Source organism: Bombus affinis, chromosome 5 (genome assembly GCF_024516045.1).
Source record: "Bombus affinis isolate iyBomAffi1 chromosome 5, iyBomAffi1.2, whole genome shotgun sequence".
In the NCBI taxonomy this organism is placed as follows: Eukaryota; Metazoa; Arthropoda; class Insecta; order Hymenoptera; family Apidae; genus Bombus; species Bombus affinis.
In genome coordinates, this window is record NC_066348.1 from 14,875,706 (window position 1) to 14,901,643 (window position 25,938).

The following is a 25,938-nucleotide window of genomic DNA, read 5'->3' on the forward strand; positions in this document are numbered from 1 at the left end:
CTGTATTCCATTCTAATTAAATTCCACTCCAATTAAACAGAAACAGACTGCTATATCATATTATACTTAACTCTAGTTCTCTAAGACAGTTCTCTATTCAAACAACCCTAACAGCGCAACTGTTGATTTAGATACTAGAACTTAATTTGGAATTTACTTAAACCTCTTGGAACGTTTGAAACACTTAAAACATCGCTCTATGCCACTTTAATTACACAAACTATGACTACACTACGATTGTTGTCGTCGTTCCGCAAACTTTTTGATAGTAGTCGATTCGAAATATTTCTCACAGCTCTTCTCAGTTCGAATTCTATTTTTCAGTTTAGTTTCCTTCTACCGACCTTGTTTTATAATATCGCTGTATTATATGATAAATCATCCATCGACGTCATAAATTAAGGACTAACCCCTCCAAGATCATTCTCTTTTCAAAATAAACCTAGCTACACGATTGTTATCAAATGAAACGTAAATCTTTGGGAACAGGGTAACTGTAGCGAAAACCGAGAATCCTGTTGACAACTCTGGAACAAGGAGAGAAGGTTAGATTGCGAGGAACATTACGGTGATCCGAGTTGACTCGTGACTTGAGAGTTCAACGTTTCGGGCAACCACAGCTTGTGGCTTTCGCCACGTTGGTAAGCCGAACAAGCGGCTCGAGAAACTCGAGAACTCGACGCGAAACAGCACCGGATGTTCTTCGTTGCCCCAATGTTTAAGGATGATTTTCAATGCAGCGAAAGCGACTACGCACGATCCGTTGTTAAAAGCGTTGGAACACTGGCGTTGATCGCTTTGCACGATCGTTTGGCCGATCCGTCGCTGTTTCCCGAGACTCTGATGCTTTTAGAAGTTGCAAAATTCAGATTTGCAATTTTTTATAACGAGGCAACGACGTAACCAACTTTGGCAGATTTTTGCTCGAGAACTCGGAGAACAGGTAAGAGCTCATGGTGAAAAATTGCGAAGACTCAGGGTAAGGTGAAGTTCGATTGATTCAGAAGTTGTTCTTCGATAAAGATACGAGTGGCTGAGAATCGTAATGGTAAAATTAATGAAAATAACAACACCGTAGCAAGTTAGCATGCAAGAAACTAACGTTATTTTCCCAGTTAATATTTTCGAATGCTTTACAACGTTGACGCGCCTCGATTATCCATCGATTTTATCTGAAATAATTCAATGGAACGATGATCGTCGAAGCTTCACATCGGTAGCGCGAATTCCTTGCTTTGATTAATCTCGCAAATTAGATTGCACGTCTCGTTTGAAAATCACCATGGTTCGTTCATGAAAGATCGTCATTATCGTTTCGAGCGCGAGTATTATTAGCAGGAAAGTTCGCGTTGTTCATCTAAAAGAGAGAACCTCGTTCTCGTTTAACTCGCTTCGCGTTTTCTCCAGTTTCATTAAACGCGAGTCATTATCGGTATCCAATGGAAAGAGTTATCTGTGTTTTCATCGGGTCGCTGCGCTGAAATATTATTCGTTGGTGGCCTCTTGGACGGAAAGTTCGCCGAAATCCTCGTTAAAGCGTTGAACTACGAGATAATCGGGAACCGAAAAAGGATCTGCTTCTCGTCCGACTCGATCGTGAAAATTTTCAAGGAGCATTCAGCGCGATCGCTCGATTCGTTTTCTATCGAACTCCGTTGAAGTGGAATTAATTCGGCGCGCGATCGCAGCACAGGAAACATATTGTTTTAGAAGCACTCATTAGTCTCTGGCATTAGACGATGCGAAATGAATGGCGATATGACGAACGCTTAAACCGTGAGAAAATTCGCGGTGCGTCGCGTTTCTCCGCAAGCTAATGAGCGCCGATCGATCGCCATTATCGGGCCATCCTTCCTATAGCCTTGCAATTACCCGTAAAACGATCGTCTTAACGTTTCAGCAATTTACTTTCCGCCCCTTTTTACCCTGGCAAATTTATTTCCGCATTGTTTGAACAACGAGTGGAACAAACGAAGATTAACCGTACGAGTAATCGCTTCACTGATCGAACGTTTTGATTAAACATTCTACTTTTATTATAAAAATATTAAGAAAAAATTTTATTTCAAGCTAATTCCCTGAAAGATGTATTTTCCTCGGTTGTATAGATCTTCCATTTCACGAAGTCATTTATCACGAACGATCACGAGCAGACGCTTCAGCGAATAATTACGCTTGTTCTGGCCAGGAAACAAAGTGACAGTTGCGACAAGATATTATTAGCGTATTTGTTTCTAACGTTTCGAATAACCGCGGTACATCAATTTTGGCAGAAATCCAGATCTCAACAGCAACACGTGGAGTTTTCGTATTAAATGTCGAATTTCATTCGAACTGTTTTCCAAATGGAACCTCCCTCTCGTTGCGATTTTTTCTTCCTCCGTGTTATTCATCCTTCGTACTAGAAAATATATTCTCGAGAAAAACACGACGAAACGTCTCATTACGTATACATCGTTTTCGTATTATTACATAGTCTCCTTCTGTCCCTGGGTAATATCGCATAAAAGATGAATAGCATAAGTCCAAGGAGAAACTAATATTCTACATTGTATTCGCTTGCTTCATTCTTTATCAACGTTCTTTATTTTCGCCGAGAAAAAAGAACCACAATTCTGTCCAGTATACAATTAACCATTGTGTATTTGCTACAAAAAGAAAAAAAAAGAACAAAACAAAAAAAAAAAAAGAATATCACGGTAATAACCTTCTTCCGTGCAGTTGCCGAGTACTTTTAATAAAGTGCAGACAGTTGTAGAAACGTATCAGCATTTTATCCAATAAACTCGTGGTCCTCGTATTAATTTGATATATTCATCTAGCTACTAAAGACAAAGAAAAAAAAGACAATTAAGCGCAGATTTCCTAACAAACTTTCAACAGACTTACGATAAAACAAGCGCTTAACAACACGCTAGCCTGTTTGTAAGGTCAGATCTTATTCTGATAAATTTGTCACCGTATTACTGCGCGTCTGGCTTATGAACGACTCATATCACTGATATAGTCTGTGTTTATTCTTGTATAAAATTGAGAGACGTGCAGCTTACGAATTTAAATATACGCCGATCTACGTACAAAAGTGGGACTTCCACTTGACATCGAGCTTCCAAGGTCGAGCAAATTTTTCACTCAAGTTCTCAAAAAAATAAAAAAAAAAAAAAAAAAGAAAAACGGGAAAAGAGACGAAAAGAAGGAAACGACAGATTTCAAGAGTTTATTTTGAAATATACGTAAGATAGTACAAGATCACATTAACGATGTAAAATTTACAAAAATATTAAAGATGATGTTTGAAGCTTTTTCGTTTGAATATTGTTTATATTAAAGGAATTCTCTATATATAATAGAATCATTACACGGCATTACGTTAGTCGCGTTAATATCGACTTAAATGATAAATAACTTGCTGTCCATAAATATTAAGCTCGTGGCTTGTTATCCGGCAATGTTTGCGAACGGAACAGAGAGTAGAGCGAAAGCATAGATACGATCTCTAATATACGAAGAAACCAGGGGAATTCGTATTTCATGAATTCAGGACGATACCGTGGTATCGATACTTGTTGAGCAAAAGTCGTCCGTTTCGCCACAGAAGCCATTTATTTCAATATCGTTGTCGTAGAACATAGTCCACCGTGCGGAGCATTCGGAGTTCGATAATTCTCGTGTGTCAGTGGTTGCAATATCGTAAAGCTTAGTTAGTCTTCGCGTGCAGTTTTGGAAATGAAAAAAAAAAAACAGTCGGGTCAAATCGACGATGGTCCGTTAATAAACTCGACCTGATTCGTCGGATAAACCATCGATTAAAGGCGGAACAATTTTCGAGTGGAAACGATCGCGCTTGATACTTCAGCGAGGGGAATACGTTGTGAAACTCCATCTACGGACCTTGTAACATCGTTTTACGACCGTCGGAGAAGATGTGCTGGTTACATCGGCAGTCGGTTCACACGCAGCGTCGATCAATACCTATAGCTTGGAATTAAATTCAGAAATTCACGTAATTTACGTGGAACCGATAATATAGGGTTTCGCTACGTCGAATTGGTATTCTTGGAATTTTGAATTATGTGACAGCTATTGCTAGTTGCTCGACCTTATTTTACATCACAACTACCGACGAATGATGTATGAAACTGCTACCAAGAAATCAAAATGAAATGTGTATGAGAAAGTACATAATGTTACGTAATACAAGAGGAAAACAAGCTTGCACGTGTTTATAGATTTAATGAAGAATTATTCGAATTTCTAAATATTCACCCTGGTGCTAATCTATAAAATTTCTATCAAAATTTTGCAACTGATCGTTTTCTATTCCGACGTAACCTTAGTAATTCTTAACACGCTGGTTTCTCATTTCGGCGATGCTTCTTATGCGAATTTTCATTAATAATCGAATGGACTGACTTTTGAACGTTCAATTATTTAGTCGACACGAACAGAAATGTGGCTGATAAATTATTAAATTTAATTCATATTCCTAGTGTGTTAATCTTTCCCTCCACAGGCAGATGAAATATTATAAGTTAGATTTAATTCCTACAAAGGATAGATCGACAAAATTTAGGTACAGTTCTTTCATTCCGATCGTCAAAGGAATTTTCGGATCCGAGTGTAGGTGGGTTTCGCGTAGAATATTTAACGAAGTAACCCAAGATCCAAGTGATAAGAGAATTCAAAAAGAGCTCGGCAGACTACGATCTCAAAGTTAAAACGTTGACGAGCAACGTCACGAACGCACGTATTAAAGAAGCTAAAAAATGTACGCTGCCCATAAAATGTTCCAGCACGTACAAAGAACTCCCTCGGTGTTTTACTTATGGTAATCACACTCGCCGGAAATTCTTCGCCATATAATTTATTCCTGCGACTTGTTTCAATTGTTGCAGTCTAAACAATTGAAAATTGTAAACGCGACCTAGAGTTTCACCTCTATTCGTCCTGATTAATGCGCACTTTTAATTTCTCTCATTCTATTAATCCCATTACCTCGTGTGATATACAGCCGTGACCCAAACAAAGACGTATTATTACTCCATCATAATAGCAAGGCCGCGAGTGCTCAGTTGTTACCGTCGTCTACGACGAAACAATGCCTGCATTTCCGTATATGAGGTGAACAGAACTCGTGAATAACGAGGCGACGTAGCACGCGTAAATAAACCTTCGCGTCGCCGGTTAAACCGGAAGTAATGACCATTCCCTCTGCAGTCGAACGAGGTAGCAGCGAGTCTCGTAACCGATACAAATGAATCGATTACGCGACCAGCAACGCGAATGCACAAGCTCTGCGAACAAATCGAAGAAGAAATCAAACGAAGATACACGCCAACGTGAAAGATCTGCCTTCCCGCTGGCTTTCAAATTCATTGTTCTTCCTCATCCTCTATTCCGTCTAGCAACTTGGCTTCTCATATGGAAAGCTGTTCTGCGCGCTTTGATCTTCCACTTTGCTTTATTTAAAGTTGCAAACACGGTATTAAATGGGAAATCCTAGGATTCTAATTTAGTCGTATTCTTGGAAGTGGTCGATCGAGTACGAACGTATTAGCTCGTCCTTTGTAAGAGATACGCTTTACGCATAGTCAAAAGTACGCGAACATTTGCCTATTTTTGGTGAAATTCAATGAAACGATGGATAAACGGCAAGTGGAGAGGAATATGGAACATTTGAATATAATTGTAGAATAAAGCGCAAGTTTCACGAGGAAAAGTGTCTCGATGTTAAATTTATCAAGAGAGGATTACGTGTTTCAACGTTAAGGGAGGATTTACATCATACGATGTTATATACATATTTTAATAACGTATATCGTTAATAGGAATCGACTAAAATAGCCAGTTGATACTTGGAAACGTGACTTTGCACGCGATAAAAAGAGATATTGCGAAAATTATTTCGGATAGCGCGTTGAAAATTCGTGACTGTATGACTAAAAAACCGAGACTCTCGCGACCTAATATAACTCGATGTTTCGCGTGGAAGCAAAAGTGGGAGAGGGTGTTGTGTACGTGAAATCGATAACTCGGCAAGATGGGTGGACGCGTTAAATCGGATGCCCGCGAAAAGAACGAAACTGTAGCAGTGATCGTCGGGAAAAACAGGCTGAAATAAAATTCGAAATTCATAACAGTTGACCAGGGAAATGAAATTCCAGCACGAAGACGCAACATATTGAATGTGTTCGCGTTTAGGATGCTTTAGTTGCTACGTTGTAAATTAACGAAATCGTGAACCGTGAACAACTGACGCGCCCAATTAACGCTGCAACTCTCTCGATTTTTAATCACGCGCCGAACACCGAAGTATAAGAGGAACACGAAGAGAGCATCTTCATAATATCGCTCGTAGTATCGTTTTATTTTATGGAATCAAATTTTTGTAGCCATATGGAAGTATTATGATACTATGTACGTGGCTTCTTCGAGATATGATATTTTCGTTATTGAAGGAACGCGAAATAGGAATCTGGAAAGTTCAACGAATCTCAGAGTCGTAAATCTCACCCACTGGCACAGATTTCTTTGGAGCGGGATTATCGGTTGGCGACGTCGATAACAATCATGTCGAACTCGCGATTACCGTTTCCCATTCACCAAGCCCTTCGCTTATAGTGGCAACTCTCCAAAATGGAAACGTTGTTTTCGTTTCTCGCCTGATATTTGGCCAAGAATGAGATCCAACGATTTCGGTTATCCGATTATTGTTCGTGCTAATTCTTTTTGTTTTCAATAGGCACGCCATTGCCTAGAATTTACATTTACATATCTCGAATCGTTCTCCTCAACCTATAATTCTCATCGATCAATCCTTTCTTCGACGATTTAGCCCAATTATTACGTTTTATATGACGCCAGGTGTTCCAATACTCACGAACGTGAGAGTATATGCTGTTAAAAACGATAGACCTCGAGGAAGAACGAAATTCGAAGAGGCCAATGACTGGAAAACCATTTTCGTTCGGATATTCCTGGCTGGAATAACAGCAACCTCACGGATCGCTTGGTCAATCGGATTATTCGAAATAACCTGGGATATTCTGGCAATTATGTAAAAGTCGATTTCGTCTGCAACGAAGAGCCAGATCCTTGAAATTTGTTAGATTTCTATAGTACATCGAGAACTCGTGTCGTTCCGTGTTTGATTCTCATCGACGGTCTTCCTGCCAGTCTACTTCGTGCTACTTTCTTCGTAAATTGTCTTAAATGGCACTATATAACAGCCGTGATAGTTGGCGAATTAAACGAGAGGTTCTATTAAATGGTTTAATTAATTTTTGCGAGGAGGTTCCATCGTAAAGAATTGGAAAAACGGTTGCGACTTTGAGAGAATGAACAGTCCTTGGTAAATTGAAGGCGGTATGCCGATAGCGCTGAAAAGATGGCGAATGGCAAAGGAAATTGTGAATTTCCGTGTCCGGGTTTTCCATAAGCCGGTCATTCCAAACGATAAGTAGATCAAAGGTCCGTTTTTTCGTAAAATTTCGGATCTACTCCTTTAAGTAGGTTAATCTATTCGGTGAAAAAGTTCGAAAGAAAAGCTCCTTGTGGCCAAAAGAGCTTTACAGTCGATCTCGGATCTTTGAATGTCAGTATACTCGTACATAACCGTGTTATTAAACTGACTGGATTTAAGGTTTTTATACGTTTATGCCAAGTTTAAAGGTGCAAACATGCACAGAATGCAACTTAATATGCAAAATGGGTATTCGAAGAAATAGCAAATATATGGCGATGCATCTTCTTTTCTAAGAATATACGTCGATCAAGCTGCAAATATTTACGATGTTTTTCATCGATCGCGTTCCTTCCACTTTGCAACGTGGCGTCCCTAAAGGGTTAATATCCGTTGGTGACTGATACGATGAAAAGTTGACACTGCAATTCATCATGTGCCCGCTTGACGGTTGTGGAGCCGAAAATAACATTTTATCAACTTGTGGCAATAAGCTGTGTATTTCAGTAGACCGAGAACCTTGGCTCTAACATACACGCAATTTTCGGTAAAATTACCTACATCTGTTGACTTGTATCTTAGGCAACGAACCACGTTACGCTTCTTCTGGCACAAAAACCTATATGTACTTAGCTACTCCATCATCGTCAACGAGACGGGTTACAGCGGTGTAATGCAAAAGTTTACGATGTTCGTTAATGCACGCAAGAAGCTGCCTCTTTGACACGGCGCGGACGATCGATGGAAAATGCCACAGACGCGATGATTAATGAAGCGATGTACATTCGGTTTTATCTGTATATTCCTAAAGGTCGAACCAAGCTTTTTCGGCGTCTGTCGAACTTTAATTTAATTAATTCGTGGCTCAGATTCCTCTCGTTTATTTACGATGACGTTTTATAAATATCAAACTGAACAGCCACGATGTTCAAACGGGTAATTTACTTTTTACCTCCCGATGTAAAGTGGAAACTACGTAGTTTATCCGCGTTTCATCGGCAGATACAAAGTTTTTAAACCACTCGTACGAGTTTACAGGCTGGCTTCGTGAAAAACAGGCTTCGCACAGTTTATGGCTCCAACTCGCTCTAACAGGCCAGCTCGCGGAACACCGCTCCTGATACTTTCTCCTTTTCTTTCACATTTTTTTTGCTTGGAATTAGAGCGCTCGTGGGAAGAGGATTTTGGAAAAAATAAAGGTTTTGGTTTAATTTAAGTATCTTAAAGAGTATTGTTATTATATTAGTTTGTTATTATATCATTATTATATAAGCTTCAGTTATACAAATTACAAGATATTTTTCATTTTCTCTTCAGTTCCCTCAATCCTGAAATCCAACATTTCTATATATGTATATATACAATACTTATCTAGAATTCATGGTTTGAAGAGGGCCAATAGAAGTTTTTACATTCATCCGAAGATCGTCCTCTGCCAAAGTGGCTCTTTGATACGAACGCCTAACCCCAGGTATAAGATCGGTTTCCGACAGAGTTTCCAACAAACTTAGACACTGAATTTATCCAAGTACATACATCAAAGGCATTATAAAGTGGGAGAAAAATGGGGGATCGTTCTGCGAGTGTCTTGAAAGAAACCCGTGCCTTTTTCATTCAACGTTTCCCAATTCCCTTATATATCGAGCTATCCGCGACGATCCCTTTACGAAACTACGTTCTCGACGTTTTTATAGACTCGAAGAAATATTCGAAGCCGTAAAGATGACCGACTTGGAATTGGCCAACTTCTTTCCCCGCGGGGTTGACAAACTTTCGGACTGTGTCTCGAAAATTACCCGCGAGTATCGAACGCGCGTTTACATCGAGCGCGCCTGTAGAAACAGCGAGACAATTGTTTCGCGAATGTTGCATCCGCGGGTATGTCATCTTTCGTCTAGGTTTCCTTGAAATAGAGAAAATTTTTCAGGTAACGAAGCATCTTGAAATATTCGTAGTTGTTCGTAACAAATCATCGTTCGTAACAAGATGATCGTTTCGATATCACTGTGCGATACGAGGAGTTTCAACGTCACGTACTTGTTCAACTTCGATCGATTCCATCGGGACGATAGCGACTCTTTTGCAGCTGTTTCGAGAATCGCAACGAGAGTTGACGTACGTGCTGCACCGAGATCGACCCACGCGAATATCAACGTGATAACGCTATAATACCGCATTGTGCTTGCAGTCAAGCGATTTAAAAGTTCTCCGACGATACCCCGTGAGACGGACCAATTACCGAAACTAGCAGCTTCTGATGGAACTGCTGCTACGTGAACGACAATCTCCTCTGGAGATCTGGCCCGCGTCTCATTTCGCCTAACTTTGACTCGTTCCGTGGTAGCAGAGTTGGACGATTTGGTGTTTGAGCGACGATTACTTGGTGGAAGTTCCTTGTGGATCTTTAGTGGTACAAACTTTAAGAAAAGAGCGACGAGTGAAAAAAAAAAGAATGGAACTGGAGCTGTAAGATAATATTTTGACGTCACGTTCGTATATAAAGATATTATTCAGAAAGAATAATAGGGAGAAACTAACGTAAAAATATACGTATATACGACTATCGAGCCATTCGAAGCTTTAAATTCAATATTTACAGAACTGTATTTTTGTGAAACATTTATTTCAATATCTTTTTTAACACGTTGGCTGCCACGCGAATTCTTTATAATTTGTTTAGGAGCTACGTCGAAATATACTACGGCGTAACATTTAATCCTTGCAAAATATTATATTTTATTTGCACACTTTTTTCTCACAACATTATCCGAATCATTAACATTGTTGACAATCTGGTAGTCCATAAAGTGTATCGTATTTAGAAGAAGAATTAGTAACGCGAGTCACCCACGACTAATCAACGTGTTAATAACATCGACAAACATACGTATCGCAAAGAGATAGTATAAATAATCTCCAGTCTGAAGATAAATTTTGATATACAATGCCTGTGATCCTAACTTTTCTTTGCGTTTTAATCCATTCATTTTTCGTGCATGTATCGTAGACTCGTGGTCACAGATTGTACCACGGAACGTTTAGCATGAAACAATTAATACGCGAATGGCTTAATCATTCAGTTTCTAACTTAACGCCAATCAGAGAGATCGAGATACGGTTTCAACCGACGCTTGGTCGGACAACGTTCGTTCTGAATCTCCTGGAAGCTTTGATGGACATATCGGCGCCCGATCCCATCGATTCGAAATTTCTCACGGACACGCCGCCGGCTGTCGCGCGAGCAGAGTCTTCCTTTCCGGAATTTATGCGACACAGCTTTAGGGCCGTCGTAAACTCGCGACGAAACGACGAATCTCGGTCGAGGGACGATTTGCCGACGCTGAAACGGGGCCGCGATGAAACAACTTCTGGAAACGCGACACGATTCCAGCGTACAATGCCGAGGAGATGATACGAAACGCGATAGAAGAATTTACGAGGAATTGTTCGAGAAGAATGCGTGCATCGAGGATGATCGCGGTCTAACGATATCACCGAGACGTTTTATGTTTCCAGACGAAATAACGTTAATTAAAGGAATCGCATGAATCGAATAGTTGGAAAAATATCTTATTCGTGGAATTTAATCGAAACTTTGTAGGATGAAATGGCGGATGGAAGTGGAATATTTTTGTTCTAGCCAAAGCCAGGCTAATTCAAGATGACAGTTAGTTTGAAAGTAAGTTACGTATTTATATAATATATATACGCTGTCTTGCTTCTTTCCCTGCATCTCCTACAATGATATTAATTTGCAGTGGATAACGTTTGTCAACGTACACGTGCTCCATTTATAATTTTGTATATTGATAACACGAAGAGATGTGCATTCACTGCGAATGCAATACGCAAAATGAACAATTGAATAAATGATGAGCAGCAATAATATTAAATTACGATTTGAAACATAATTCAGTAATAAATTAATCAGTTATAAATTAATTTCCGCGTTATATTGGGAAATAATAGAAAAAACGTGAGTTAATTTGGCACACGGATAAAGATTTGTAAAAATTATCTCGTATTGTAAAGTTTCTATCGAAATTGATACGAACCCGCTCGTATTTTCTTCGACCCATGAATTCCCTAGTATAACGTTGCTCGAAGAAACAGTGAGTCCGATATTCGCCACAGACTAGATTTCTTCTAAAATTCTAAACCATTTCACGCAAGTACTTGTCATTTTTCCCGTGCATAAAGTCGATGTATCCTTAACGGATTTCCTCTGTTAAGAGGATCGTTGGAGAAGTAGAAATTTTTCAAAGGACCCTCCGAACAGAGGTACGAATTTACGCTTCGCTTGGAAGTATTCCGCCGAGAAGTCACGTTCCGAGAAAGAAAAAGTGCCTGCTCAAAATGCGATGTTTAAAGTCGTGTATCGCGTGCTGCGCGGCATTCTCGTTCTAACTTCGCGTTGTTACGTCGGTGGAACTCCTGTGAAATTTTCATGAATCGTTAATGTATTTCACCGTCGTGGCGATAAAGGGGCGCTTCGAAACACGAGCCAGATCCCCCCGTTGGAAAACCGAAACACGAGGAATTGTAGTGGTCGCGCGATGCCTTGACACCCTGCGAAGAAACGCGAGCTTTTTGAATGTATAATTCGCGCATCGCACGATTTCTCGGAAGAAATGTTCATGCACGAAAAAACGTCTCGCGCTAATTCTTCCAATCTATCAGAAGCATTCGAGATTTAATGGAAGAACGATTTCCCAGAGCCATAACATCCAAGGAACATTTTTACCACGTTCTCTTCCCTCGTTTCGTTCTATGAATTCGATCGTTCTACTTTCCGCGATTAACTTGCTCGCTGGAAGAAATACAGCGAGCATCATACAGCAAAAACAGAAAGAGAAATATCGAGGCAACGGTAGATTGTTGGTATTTATTCTCTGTCGGAGCGCGTCTAAAATAACAAGTAACATCAGCGACGAGTCGTGCAGGCAACATGCGTTTCGTTGCGATAACGTTTGTTCAAACATCGAAATTGGAAATCGCCGACAAGCAAAGTCAGATAAACTGGTGCGCTGAAAAACGATTGCTCGCGAGGCAGCGAATGATTATTTCGAAAAGCGAGCCTCGCGAACGGGAATATCAGCAATGAAACACGAACGATCGAAAGAGCAACGATCGATGGAAAATAATAGCCAAAAAGTTCACTACCTGTCAATAAAAGATTCTCGCGATTGTTCGAGCGGATTCACCTCGAATTAACTGGTTCCGTGTTGCTGTACCGATAACCAACCAATTGTTTCGCTGCTTTCTCACAGTTTGTATGCTCGTTCACGCGATTTCGTGTGATTTTGAGATTACAGGACGAAGTACGATTTGCGAATTTCAAATAAGTTTAGTAGAATTTATATATATATATATACTTCGTTTACACGAGCAAGATAATTTTCAATTTTAGGTGTGTGTATGCGTGCATGTGCGTGCGTGCGTGTGTATGAGTGTGTGCGCGCGTGTGTGTGTGTCTGTGATTTGAAAGCCGAGCTTTTATTATCCGAACTATCTTTTATCGCGCAATAAAATGGAATCTTAGCTATATACGAGAGTGTTTTTATAATTACAATGTGGATTTATTTACGCATATTCGAGCTTTTACGAAGCTACGGAAAGGGAATTTTAAAGCAGAGATTCGTTTCGCTTATTAAATATTACGACGAGTATCGAACTTTGAATATTTTGCATTCGTATATTTTTGTATATTACGTACAATCTATGCACAACTAAAGTTTCCATAAATCCATATATGTATGTTATGTCCATAATCTACTTACGATATTACATGTACGCAAGCATTTGTTTGTGTAGAATAATTTACGTAATTGCCTTTTGGAATCATTACATATATTGTATCGTCAGCTAATTCTATTATTGCCAAAATAATATAGAGATTAATAAAATATCTAAAATTAATGCTATAAATATCAATAATAATGTTCTCAACTTGCACCAAATTTTGAGACTAAAAAGTTTGCTAAGATACCGCAATTGAAACCGAATTTTCTTTTAAATTCGTACTTTGTATAAAATGTGTGGCTCTAATTTTTGACCAGTATTATTCGTGAACACGATACAAAAATAGTTTAACAAAACACACGGTGCACGACTTTGGTATTCTGAACGCCAGTTGAACGTGGTAGTTAGCAATTCCTACTATGGGAATTATTCGTTTGTCGAATCTTGTCCATTGACATATTCGAGTAAATATTATTGAGATTTGTATAATTCTGCGTGCTAGACTAGATTAGCCGTTTAGTAATGACGCACGTATGTGAATATGAGTGTATGGAAGTGTGTGTGTGCACAGCGTCAGATGAATGTAACTGTTTCGTTGACAGTGTGGTATGGAAGATGGTGAGACAAAGAAAGTGCTGAGACGCGTGCAAATGTAAATCGACGAAGATCCTGGAAATCGTTTATTAAATAAATCTAAATCTATTATATTTTAATATGAATTCTAAGTGGAATCTAAGTGTTCCTTCTCCACAATTCTCAACAAATATAAAAAGGGATTATAATTGCACAGACAGAATTGATATTTGTACAATTGATCGTAAGATTCGAAGATCGACTTTTGCTCTAATTATTATGAATCTTCGACCAGGTAAATGTTACGTGCTGCTTTTCGAAGAGCGACGGTTTATAACGCTATTATGTAACGAAGGGATTCCTACCTGGTGTAATCCTCATTTCGTTTGGTTAATTTGCCAGTTAGCTTGGGACGAGTACAATGTTCCGTATCAGACGAATCGGATTAATAATATAGAAGTTTCCATGGTGGCACCTGCGTGATTCTAAAATTTTCATATGATCAGTTTCGATGATTCCAAAAGCAGAAAAGATGAAAGATCCAAAAAAGGTTTTGCAAGACATTCTTTTTGTTAAAAAGATTGGTGGACTATAAACGTGTTCGATAATCCTTCACGTTCTTTAAATCGTTTCGTGAAGCGCTTTCAAAGCAGTGCTTGTCTTCGATAAACCTTGCTGAAAGTGAAATTACACTGAACGAGCCTTTATTCTCTTATTTCCAAATTTTCCCTTTCCATCCGAGTGCATTTCATAAATTAATTATTCTGTTGAATCGTTTCACCAGTTCACCGAGGGCTACCTCCTCCCCCTCCCCTCTCTCTCTCTCTGTATGCTTCCATCGATCGATAAATCCTGGCCAAGCGAATTATGGATGAATAATTCACACATACATAGGTACGCGCTTATGCCAGTGACTGTTCGCAAATTACACGACTATTTTTATTTGTCTCGAGTTTTACGGTACATGGGCAATGGGCATTCTGCGTTATTTAGCAACACGTTTCGCCCGGGGAATAAAAGAGTTCAATGTGCACGATGTATCCTATTGCCGAGATTAAATAACCCGTTAAACAAATTATCGAGAACGTGCGTTCATCCGCAAGGTGTATAAAATATGTACAAAATATACGGAGGATTTTAGAAGCAAGTATTTTTCCATAAAAGGTGAGGAACGTTTGATTGTATTCTTTACTTATAATCATTTATATATCTCCAAATAGGAATTTCATCACATCATAGCATAAATAATTGTGAATTTCAAAGAAAATTTAGAAAAATAATGTTCGCAATCCTACACTCTTTCGTGTATTTTAATTTATGTGGTTGATCGGCATGGCTTCTGAACGACGCCCTGTAGATAGTCGCAGGTATGGAACAATTGCGTGGATTAATCTGACACGGCAAAAATTTCGTACTATTTTTCGGCGAGCTTCCACATGCAAATGTTTTGCTTTGGCTCGGGTCGATAATAGATAAAAGTTTCTGTGAGGTGTACGCAGCGCGCACGCGTCCGCCAGGTAATCTGTAACTTTGCAAAACGACAAATGGAAAGTTGACGAGATTGAAAACGTACCTTCGTGCCTTTTAATGTCCGGCAACGTAGGGAAACGCGACGCTTTAGCATTGTAATTAAGCAAGGAAGTCGTCGTATCCGACACATTAATTAAATCGGGAAAAAGCTGTAGCACGGGCAAAAGCTGTTGTGCTAATCATGGCAAGCGAGCGTCGGAACGGAGTGTCGCACGGAAATAAATCTTATTGCGAATCGATACGTCTGTAGCGACATTGGAATTTCTCTTTGCGCGTGATTTTTCCTTTGTTACCAACCCGTTTAATCTTTTAATTCGAAACGCTTTAATTGTAGATACGATGAAATTTATTCGGAACTTTTCAATTTGTTTGCTAATCTATTGCGTTGCGAATATTCGCACGAGTATCTCGATATTCTTAAGCTTTAAAATAAAAAAAAAAGAAGGATGGATCGTGTAATTACGACGATCAGCGAGTAAACTGCGATCGATAAAGTCGATGGATATTGTATTTTCACGAACATGGAGAATAATTTTTGAAAACGAATACGTCGCGTTTTCCTTATCACCGGAGAGTGGAGAATATTTGAACAGATTTGAACGATCATGATAAACTATCCGCAAAGCTCTTTAGCTGCGATTTCTCGCGAATCGTCTCATAATTCATATCGAAATTCTTAGAATGATCGACAGTCGCGAGCGTGGAATGGAAATACATTAGACGCGCATTTCCATTAGGTTACTCACGAACGAATTTCTTGAATGTTTTGACCAGATAATCGCTGGTTGGAACAAATCTGCTTGTTTCTTCGAACAAAGTTGTTGAAATTCCTGGTCGAACGTTGAACAACGAAAATAATAAAACGACGCATACTTCGAGAGATTCTTTTTACCAGAATAAATACATTTCTAAAGCGAGCAGCTTATAGAATTTTCAATTTACTAAACTAACAATCTTATTTCTTAATTCGTGAAAATTTTAACATTTAGTTTTAATTTTTTACAATTTTCAATCAAATTCCAATCGAATTTAGCCATATTCATCAATTAAATTTTGTTTAACCCACGAATACCTGAATATTATAAGCCAAGAGGTTAAAGATAGTTCATAACGTTTGCATTAAAGTTTCCAAATGCTATTAATTCTGTAATTCCGTCGGTCGTGTAAGATGGACACCACATGAAATTCAGATGGTGTGATATATAGATATCCGGTTAAACCTAGCTTTCCTAGTCCAATACAACAAAGCTTGTTACAGCAGGCTTATGTGCGCAACGTTTGGACTGTCTCGAGCTTAGATATCCTGCTAAATTTGTACCTACTGGTCTCTGATTACCTCGCGTGGGTCTTCGAAAATGATCGTTACTTCCGTTCTGATCCTCTTCAATGTCGCATCCAAGTCTCCGAGTTTAGGCGAATAAACTCGAAACCGACTACCTATTCCGTTAAAGCGAATCGTTGCTTGTTTTCCGCGTTACGTGACAAACTGTGAATGAATCATTCGAATGATTCTCGAGCGTTCCTATTGTGTCGCAGCAATTGTGCTGCCATGCAGAGGCGTTGCTCCTTCTGCCGTGTAACGAGCTCTTTCCACGATAAATTTTCCGCTACAGAGTTTACAGACTCGCTTCTTCGCCAATGCGTTGCCCGGATTACGTGGCACTGACAAATAAACCGCGCGGGAGCTCGCCGTGCTTCGAGGAAGCTTTATGTTTTCATCGTACGGAAATTAGCAACAGTAATTTCATTTCCCTCGAAAAATGATCCTTCTAAAAATTAATCCAAAAAAAGTTTTAACGCACTCGTCCTCGGCAAGATCTATTTTTGTCGTTTTATACGTAACGAACGTTATAAAGCATCAAGTTTATTAACGCTTGTCTCCATTCTCGAACCTCGTTCTATTTTATCACTGAACAGATTGTTCATTAAGACATTGCGTTCCCTACGTCGCGCTTCGTAATACGTTTCTCTCTGGAACGCTCTCCCTTCACCAAATGCGATACTATAGTTCATTCACGTATGTGATAAGCTTTTCATATTATCTTGTTTTTTTTTTTTTTTTTACCCACCTAATAACCCGGATCGCAAAGATCGACATGTTGGCGGAACGACATATAGCGGGATGATTGATAATCGACGAGACTGATCGACTACTTTGATATTGGCAACAACGTCCAACGATGCGGAGTAGGATTGACGTTAATGCCATGGTTTGTTAGCCGACAAAGCGTCCCTTTAACCGAATCATCTATCTGAAGCTTCGTGATTGTTCAAATCCTTTGTATCCAACACCGATTGACGACCATCGGTCGCGAATCAACTGCGTCTGAACTAATGTAAATTTCATTTTAATTAGAAACATTACGTAATTCAAGGAAAGCGTCAATAAAGTTGCAATTACAAATAATTTCAATCGGGGACAAAATCCGCGACTATCGATCGCGTCTATGGTTTTATCGAGAAGCGATTATTATTTTTACGGTGTTTGTTGCTTTCGTTATTACTTTTCATTCCCACTGTCCACGTAGATTTTTTTTTATTGTTATTTTATTTTCTACTTTACAATTTGTCCAGCTGGATATTCGGTAATTTTCGGTTTTCTAGCTTAATTACTAAATAACATGTGGATGATTAGCTGCAGTTGGATACCATCGTCCACGTAGACGTACGAAGAAAATGGAAAGTACGAAGCAATTGAATTTTTGTTAATCGATCTTCCTGAATGACGCGTTCAATTTAATCTGGAAGCGATTGTTATCGAACTGCTTCGCTTAATTAATTCGAACAAGTCGATTTATAGTATTCCTGAGTTTTTACTCTTGCTCGATTAATCGTGCTCTCGTTACAGACTAATTAACATTTCTGCCCCACGATAGCGAACCTTACAAAATTGACGGAAAATCCATCATCGAGCATTCACTTCCAATTCTATCTTCAGTGGTTCGTTACTGCACGTTAAACGTTTTCAATAAGCCCTTACAATATCAATATTACTTCTACAATTCCATTAACGACCCTTCACGTACCATTGGTACTACAAATACATATTTCAAACTAAAACTTTTCAGCGTATTTAAATTTCCACAGCATTCATCGAATTCATCTACTTTTCGCTCGTTCTGTTTTCAACTATATGAAATTCGAATTCTACCAATAAAAAAACGGAGATTCGTGTGAAACGAATTCTCGACTCTTCTCGAGATTCGGTAGGGTTTTCGTTTCTTTCGTCCTCCGACTGTCGTCATTTTTAAACGAGTTGAAAGCAGAACTTTCAGTATCAATGAAATTACGGATTTGAAGTCAGAGGATTTTCATTTCTTTTGCTTCGAACCGTTGCAACTTTAAATTCCAGGAACGTGAGACATAGAGCTTTCAGCATTCGGTGAAACCTAGACTCGAGAACTTGTACAACTTTTAGTCCTTTTTCCTTTTAACTGTTGCAATATTCAGTTTTAAGGGACGTTAGGAGGTAAATTTTCAATAAATAACGCAACTCTGTGATCGTGCTCGCAGGTGTTTCCTAGCTTTTATTTCCAACAGTTTCACATTTGAACATTGAAGCCATTGAAACCCGAGCTTGCGGAATTCAATGAATTCTATACCGGAACTCGCAAACTTTTATTCTTTTTTTCCTTTCCCGTCGTCGCATTCAAATTCTGCAGCCTTTAAAACCAGTTTCTCGCAGGATTCAATCATTTTCAAACTCGATGTTACTGCTTTGTACGATATTCCTGAATTTGTGGATTCGCTGCCAAGCAAATAATTCTCATATATATCTTTCATAGGTTTTATGGGTTTTCCTGATTTATAGAAATCGATCATATTAGGTCGTCCGAAAAGTTTCTTTCCTTTATAAGCAAGTAATGGATGTACAACGTTTTTCGTTCTATATTATTTTATCGAATTACGTATCATCCATTTTGTTTTATCGAGAGAAAAATCACAACGTTTTACAGATTAGATGTGTCTGTAAAAGAAAGACAATTTCCACTTTTCTACTGTCTCTTTCTACTTACCTTCCTTCGTCGCTTTATCGATATTCTTAAAATGTATTAAATATTAAATACTAACTAAAACGATAGGCGAACTAAAATATGGGATTTTTATCGAAAATCGAGAATGAAAAAATGAGAGCCCTTGTCTCAATGCTACTGGAAAATGTAAAAATGTATTAGGTTGTCCGAAAAGTTTCTTTCGTTTTATAAAGACGAACAATGCTTTCTGCTTTATATCAGTTTATTGAATTATGCACGAACATAATAATAGAAATATAACAGAGGCCGTTCATACCTAATTCAATAAAATAATATAGAACAGAAATTTTTGTACATCTAAGATCACCTTATGAGACGAAAGAAACTTTTCGGACAACCCAATACATTTTTACATTTTCCAGTAACTTTTAGACATTTTTAATAAACCCTCGACGTTTGATACATTTTAATCAAATTCCTTATGAAAATCAGATTGAAGTAGTCTATCGTATCAAAAATGAAACTCGCATCCGGCCCACGAAAATATCATTCACTTGGATGAAAAGTGTCAATGTAGAGCATCATGGAACGGTCGTAAGAAATCGTCGGGGAGGCTGACGACAATCCTCGAAGCTCGTGGAATTCTAACTGCTTCGAATCGAGTGGACTAAACTTTGCAAACTAAATTACACGATCGTCGCCCCTTTTTCTGCAGCGCGTGTTACTCGCGAATGCTCCGAGCAAAATGGATCTTTGAGTAAAATCGACGAGAAAATTCGTGTCGCGTATGACGGAGTATAATTGAAGCAAACGTTCGCGACAGAACTGAAATAGAAATTTGATCGTTTCCGCGCAACTCGATTAATTGAATCACTGAAACGAAGTTGACTTGCCAGCGTTGATTTTCAATTTCTGGCCAGCCAGAATTTCATATTTAGAAACGAGCACGACGTAGACACGATCTCCTTCGAAGCGGTGCTCTTTTTTAAAGAACTAATCAAAAGCTGCGCTAATTTACTTGTAAAATTTAGGCATAGAGGTGTGTGACAATTGTTCGAACTTTACTTCCAGGTTTGTTATTATTTGTGCTACTTTTGTTTGCAAAAATTTATTTCTGAAAAATAACAAATCGCGTAGTTCTAGAATTTATTTCCTATATCCTATGCTGTACACGATTTTTTCAAATATGCGACAAAGGAAGAAATAATTCTGGATATTCGCGATTTTCAACTAGTTGTTTCGCTGCTTATATTTCATCGTGTGCCGCGAATTACACGAAACACGTAAACTTTAACCTTTTATAGCGCCATACCTATTCCATTAATAACAAATCATTCATTCTTCCAGTATTGAACGTTAATCCCTTTAATTGGTATTAAAATTGAAGTTATCAGATTGGTCAAACCATCATATTAGTTCGTAGAACGCTCGCGTAGAGTGATTCGTTCATTTGTGCACGAACGTTGACATTTATTACATTCCAAATGCCAGAAATCCGACAAAAATAACAATGCGCGTATTAATCATCAATGGCATGCAAGCTGTGCGCATCGACCAAATGGTCCTAGTTCTGCGAATATTCACTCTCATACGCGTGTACCAAGTTACGAATAAACTGTTAAATTTCTGCATCACCAAATCGATCCTCCCATGGAAATAGTTTGGCGAGATCGCTAAGAGCAACATGGAGAGTCATCGAAAGCAAAGTCATTTGTTTTTAAATAACGCAAGTCCGCTACGAGCAAAATTCGAACTATTTTCTTCGCTCGGAAACAAAAACCAAAAATCGCTGAATCGCTCGATAGTCTGATGGTTCAGTTACAAAAGTGAAGCTCGTTGCACGGCAATCGCGTTTTCGACCGGAAATTCCGTTCGTCGTAAATCCTGTTATGTTTAATCGCGTCACTGTCACTGTATCGATCGAAATCTGCGCAACTTTCAAACGATTACCGCCACGATGGATTAATTCTTAGATCGCTGTTTTCAAGGTTGCCTTCCTGCACACGATTCAATTAATATCGTTAGTGAAATTTTGCAAAACACGAATCAAATTACTAATGCTAATAAATTTGTTCTTATAATAGCAACAGACAAAATGAAACTTTTTCCACCGTGAAAGAAAGAATAATAAATACCAATGAAATTTTCGCGTCGTTCCCTTGGAATCTTGCAGAGAAATCGACGAAACTTTCAACGTTCACACTTTACCCTACGGGGGAATTCGGCAGGACTACAACGATTCAAACTTTGTTCACCTCGTACCTTGTATCTGCAACGAAATTCGAGCGCAACAGCTCCCACCTTGTGTTGATCGACGAATAGGAGAAAAAAAAGAAAACGAGGCGAGGAGTTTCCACTTTCGAACTATTCTTCTTCTGGAAACAACAACGACGCTTCGAATGCTACAACGAGGGAGCTGCGATTATTTTCGGTGAAATTTTCGAAAGCTCGATCGCAGGATATCCGCGTCTCGGCTCCTCGTTTGACAATAGACCGCGATACGCTCCAACTGCGAAATCTTCCAGTTCCGTCAAACGAGTTGACTATTAGAAGGCAATTCGTACGATACCGGCTGCATGCGATATATACGTTTCCGGGGAGCCTTAATTACGGTACTGTAGGTCGTACATTGTTTGATATTCGGAAGTGGACTTGGAATAATCAGTGTCTATAGTCTGAGACACGGTTTGCAGGAAGAGAGGTTCGAGCGTTCTATTCTGTGTGCTCTAGGTGACCTGACACACTTGTGAATTTTATTTCGCCAACTATTTGTTCTCCAGGGATACGATCGATAATAAAGGAAAAAAGGGAAGCTCATGTAATATTTGCGTAGCTGTTTTAAGGTTCAGCCGTGGCTCGATATTTGCTAACATTTAGCTTGTCTCTTTCTATTCTTGTATTCCAACCTGGATATACTACAAGTTATCAGGTTTGCTGCGTTCATTATTTTCAAAACGGAATTTCTTCTTAGTTTGTGAGAAAATATACTTTTTAAGATACCGTGCTCGGCAAAAATAAGAAACAAAAAGGGTTGATTATCACTCACAACCGTTCGTTATTTGTCTAGAGAGAAGATTGAGAAAATTTACCTCCAGAAACACGGAAGATAACTGGGATTATATTAAGAAGAATGGTTGCTGCGACCTCGCTACAGGATTAGATACGAGTTAGTTTGTTAAAATACGGAGTTTCCCCCGTGACAGGATTAATCTTTTAAAGCGAATAACAAAAAGACAAGCTTGCTATCCAAACGTCATTGATTTCGCGTCTTCCGTTATATTTCTCCCCTTTTTCCAACAGACTTTCGTACATCTCGACGTTGCGTTGCTTCCTACGATAAAGATAGCAACAGTTATCCAAAGAACACGCGAGGAAATGGAATGAAACTATTAATCAAAGGCAATTTCGTGGACGATGGGCGATACCGGACGATAATAATCGACGCTGTCGCAAATTCCAGTAGCAAACACGTGAATCTCCGTGGCAGGGCTTGCTTCGTCGTTTCGTACCGATAGAACCGACCTTCGACCTCATTACAACTACATCCGACCGTATTATCTTCACTGGAGCATAAATGAAGTGTACATTAAGGCGAACGAGGAGGCATCGAGCAGGTGTTTGAGATCGCTTTGGTTTGATCTTTCACAAAGGAATTGAATAGATGCACGAGTTAAGCGACGTATCGATCGATACGCAATCTATTCATACGCGTTCAACCGATTCGTTTCTTTGGCTCGCGTTTCTTTCTATTCGACGTATCTAACCCATTCGCGTGGAATAACGAGCTAGATCGTCGTACATAACCGAGAATGCGACCTAAACTCGTTTACGAGTCGCAATTCTTACTCTTATCGGTAAATCACGGATGTTTATTTGTTTGTGGGAAATGTATTGTGATATTTATCCAAATGAAATAATTCAGGTAATAACTATAGGAATATCAAAATAAAAATAGACAGGGTACAATTGTCCTTTTGAAAATATAAATAAGTATGTTTGAATTAATTTTGGCAGCGTTTGAATCGATAGCTACGGTAGTTCTTAAAGAATCTTCTACTTTTTATATGAATAAATACAAACTTCGTAATGATTGAATTACACTCCTCGTCAAAGAGACACGTGGAAAGTTTCTCTGTCTGTAACGTACAATATCAAAACATTATGAGCTCAGGATATGCGGAAAATAATTGAAAATATTATGAGGTTTAGTGTGTAACAAAAAAAATTGTTTTATTTCAACAACGAAATGATGGCACACTCTGTTAATACGTTTAGAAATTTCTGAGTAGTTCATGATCTATCAACGAGTAAAGATTACAGTACAATATAAATTTTAAGTATATGGGACGCGGAAAAACATTAAACGAGTCTGAAAAACAGCAAATTCTTTAACCAAATCAACAACAGCAAACATATCGAAAGTAATAAGATGAAATCGTAGAGTAATACACAATTTCTTAAAAAATGTTGAAGATTATGATAAAAAGAAAAGCACTGGTCTGCCGTCATCGTTATCCGATCGTTATAAACGAGCAATTTTGCGTGTAACTTCCAACTGGCAGTTAACAACGAAGCCAGTAATGGAAAAATTTAGTGTTATTGCCAATGTTTCGAGTGTTCGTCCAGCTATAGACTATTTTCTTTTTTCAAGAAGCTTCTCAATTAAGTAACGTTAAATCTCTTGAAGTTGAGGATGCGGGATACAAAAGGAAGGAGACGACATAAACGTATTTATATCCCGCAGCGAATGTGAAATAAAATAGCGAAAAGAAAGGTAGATACCTCACTGATAACTCGATTTTCTAGGTCTTTCTCTTTTGGTATGGCTCGACCTCTTGCCTTTTCTCGTCCCCAAAAATGCATCCTGTCACCTACCAAGCGATAATGTATTTTCTGATAGGGCTACAGGGAACGTTTTAAATCTGATTGAAACGACAACGCTTTCATTTAATGCATGCTGGAAACCGAGCTTGCCTGCTGGCATCCTGTGTTCTGAACCTTTTAACTTTATCTTATATCGCAATTCCACATAATCTTGTAAATTTTTGCCTATGTCCTTTCCCGCTTTATCAGAATCTTTTATAAGACGTTCGCGGAAATTTTCTGAAAAATTCTTGTCCCAAAAAATTAGGTTGCATTCGGTGCTTCAGTTCTCACGCGCATTTTTCCAAATATTATTTCAACAATGGCTATTCATTGGAGGATCAGCAGGATTTACGGTGTCTTAACTTGTCCGGGGAAGGTTGTCCGGAAAAGGAAAGGAAGAATTTCTTTCGAGGGCTGCGCGTGACAGCGGGTTCCGGTTCCTGCGAGGTAGCTCCGTCGGGACAAAAAGGCCATTACTCGTGGACGAATATTTTTGACACAATAACTTGCTTTCCGCTATCCTCGGCTATTTAGTAAAACTTCACCGTTGGTTACCTTTTTCCGTATAAATTCCACGAAGAAAAATCGATGTTGAACGGTTCTTAGAATTCTGCATGTTCAGTACTTCTTCAAATTTTTTTTTTTTTTTTTTTTTTAAGACGAAATCGAGATTTAACGAATTATTCGAAGAACAGAATTATCCGATGATGACTGACGATCTTTCGACGAAATATAATTTTCTCGTTTCGACGTAATTTAGCATACTTTTGCTCGCATGCAACCGGAGTGTGAGAATCGAACTCTGAAGTACTTTGATTTTACTCGACCATGTTTAACGAATTGCTCGACCTATCGAAGAGCGCGTTTCATTGCCAGGTTAGATTGTCCCTGTCTGAATTAAGCAGCAGTAAATGGTAGAAACTAATTTACAGGGCTGACTTGGCGAGAATTGCAGTCTTTGATTATCTCGCGGAACGATCGAATCTCCTTTTTCGTCTTAAATTTTACCACGACATCGGCTACGATCAATTCTAGGATTTGCTCGATAAGATCGCAACACGTTCCTCTGGACAACTGATCAATTTCTCCGAGAGTGGTCTGTTATTGCTGATAAATTTCGTTGCTTCAACGTCATCGAGAACGAGCTCGTCTTTCGATATATCAAAAAACCTTTTAGAGAATTTCTTCGCTAAATATCTGACGCGTACAACTCATTGCCGACATATGCAACTCAATTTCCACGTGCGTTCTACGAATCACTGCACATTCTGCAACGATAATTTAGCACGAACGTTCGTTCGATTCTCAATCTTTCGTCATCGCGCGAAATCTCACTGCCGCGATATTTCAAAAAATAACTTTTATCTAATCCTGTAGCGAGTTTGCCACGGACGAGGAATTCTCGTAATCCCGTGGAATCTCAATCGTCTTGCCCGACTCTTCAAATAAAGTTTTCATAAGTTTTCTTCTAGCCAAACGATGAAAGAATCGCAGGAAATCTTTCGCCATTAGTTGGAAGTAACGAATCATGCTTTCTCTAACTTTTCAATCGCGTAGTAAGATAACATCGGTGTTACGCAAGCTGCCATTACGAGAAGAAGATAAAGAGCGTTAGAAGAAAAGAGGAGCGTAGCGACGATGACGGCGCTGATAACGATGCAGTGACAAACACAGTACGAAGGTGTTGAAGTGGTCACCGCTTCTACGAAAACTCTACATCTGGTCTTTTCAGTTTTCTCAAGCGCTCAAGCCATCGACAGCATATAGACAAAAGACTGGCACGAAGGCAGA

The 25,938-nt window shown here is 38.9% G+C and overlaps 1 protein-coding gene and 1 long non-coding RNA gene across 4 annotated transcripts in view; one reads left to right on the forward strand and one right to left on the reverse strand.

The window, feature by feature from the left end:
- Positions 1-25,938, forward strand: part of LOC126916048 (uncharacterized) — a 121,377-nt gene that overhangs the window by 57,484 nt on the left and 37,955 nt on the right. For all 3 annotated transcript variants that reach the window (XR_007710404.1, XR_007710402.1, XR_007710403.1), the window contains exon 2: positions 23,936-24,055. This is a non-coding gene — a long non-coding RNA (uncharacterized LOC126916048). The remainder of the gene's footprint in view (positions 1-23,935; positions 24,056-25,938) is intronic.
- Positions 1-25,938, reverse strand: part of LOC126915997 (somatostatin receptor type 2-like) — a 69,765-nt gene that overhangs the window by 3,427 nt on the left and 40,400 nt on the right. The gene's annotated exons all lie outside the window — the stretch shown is intronic.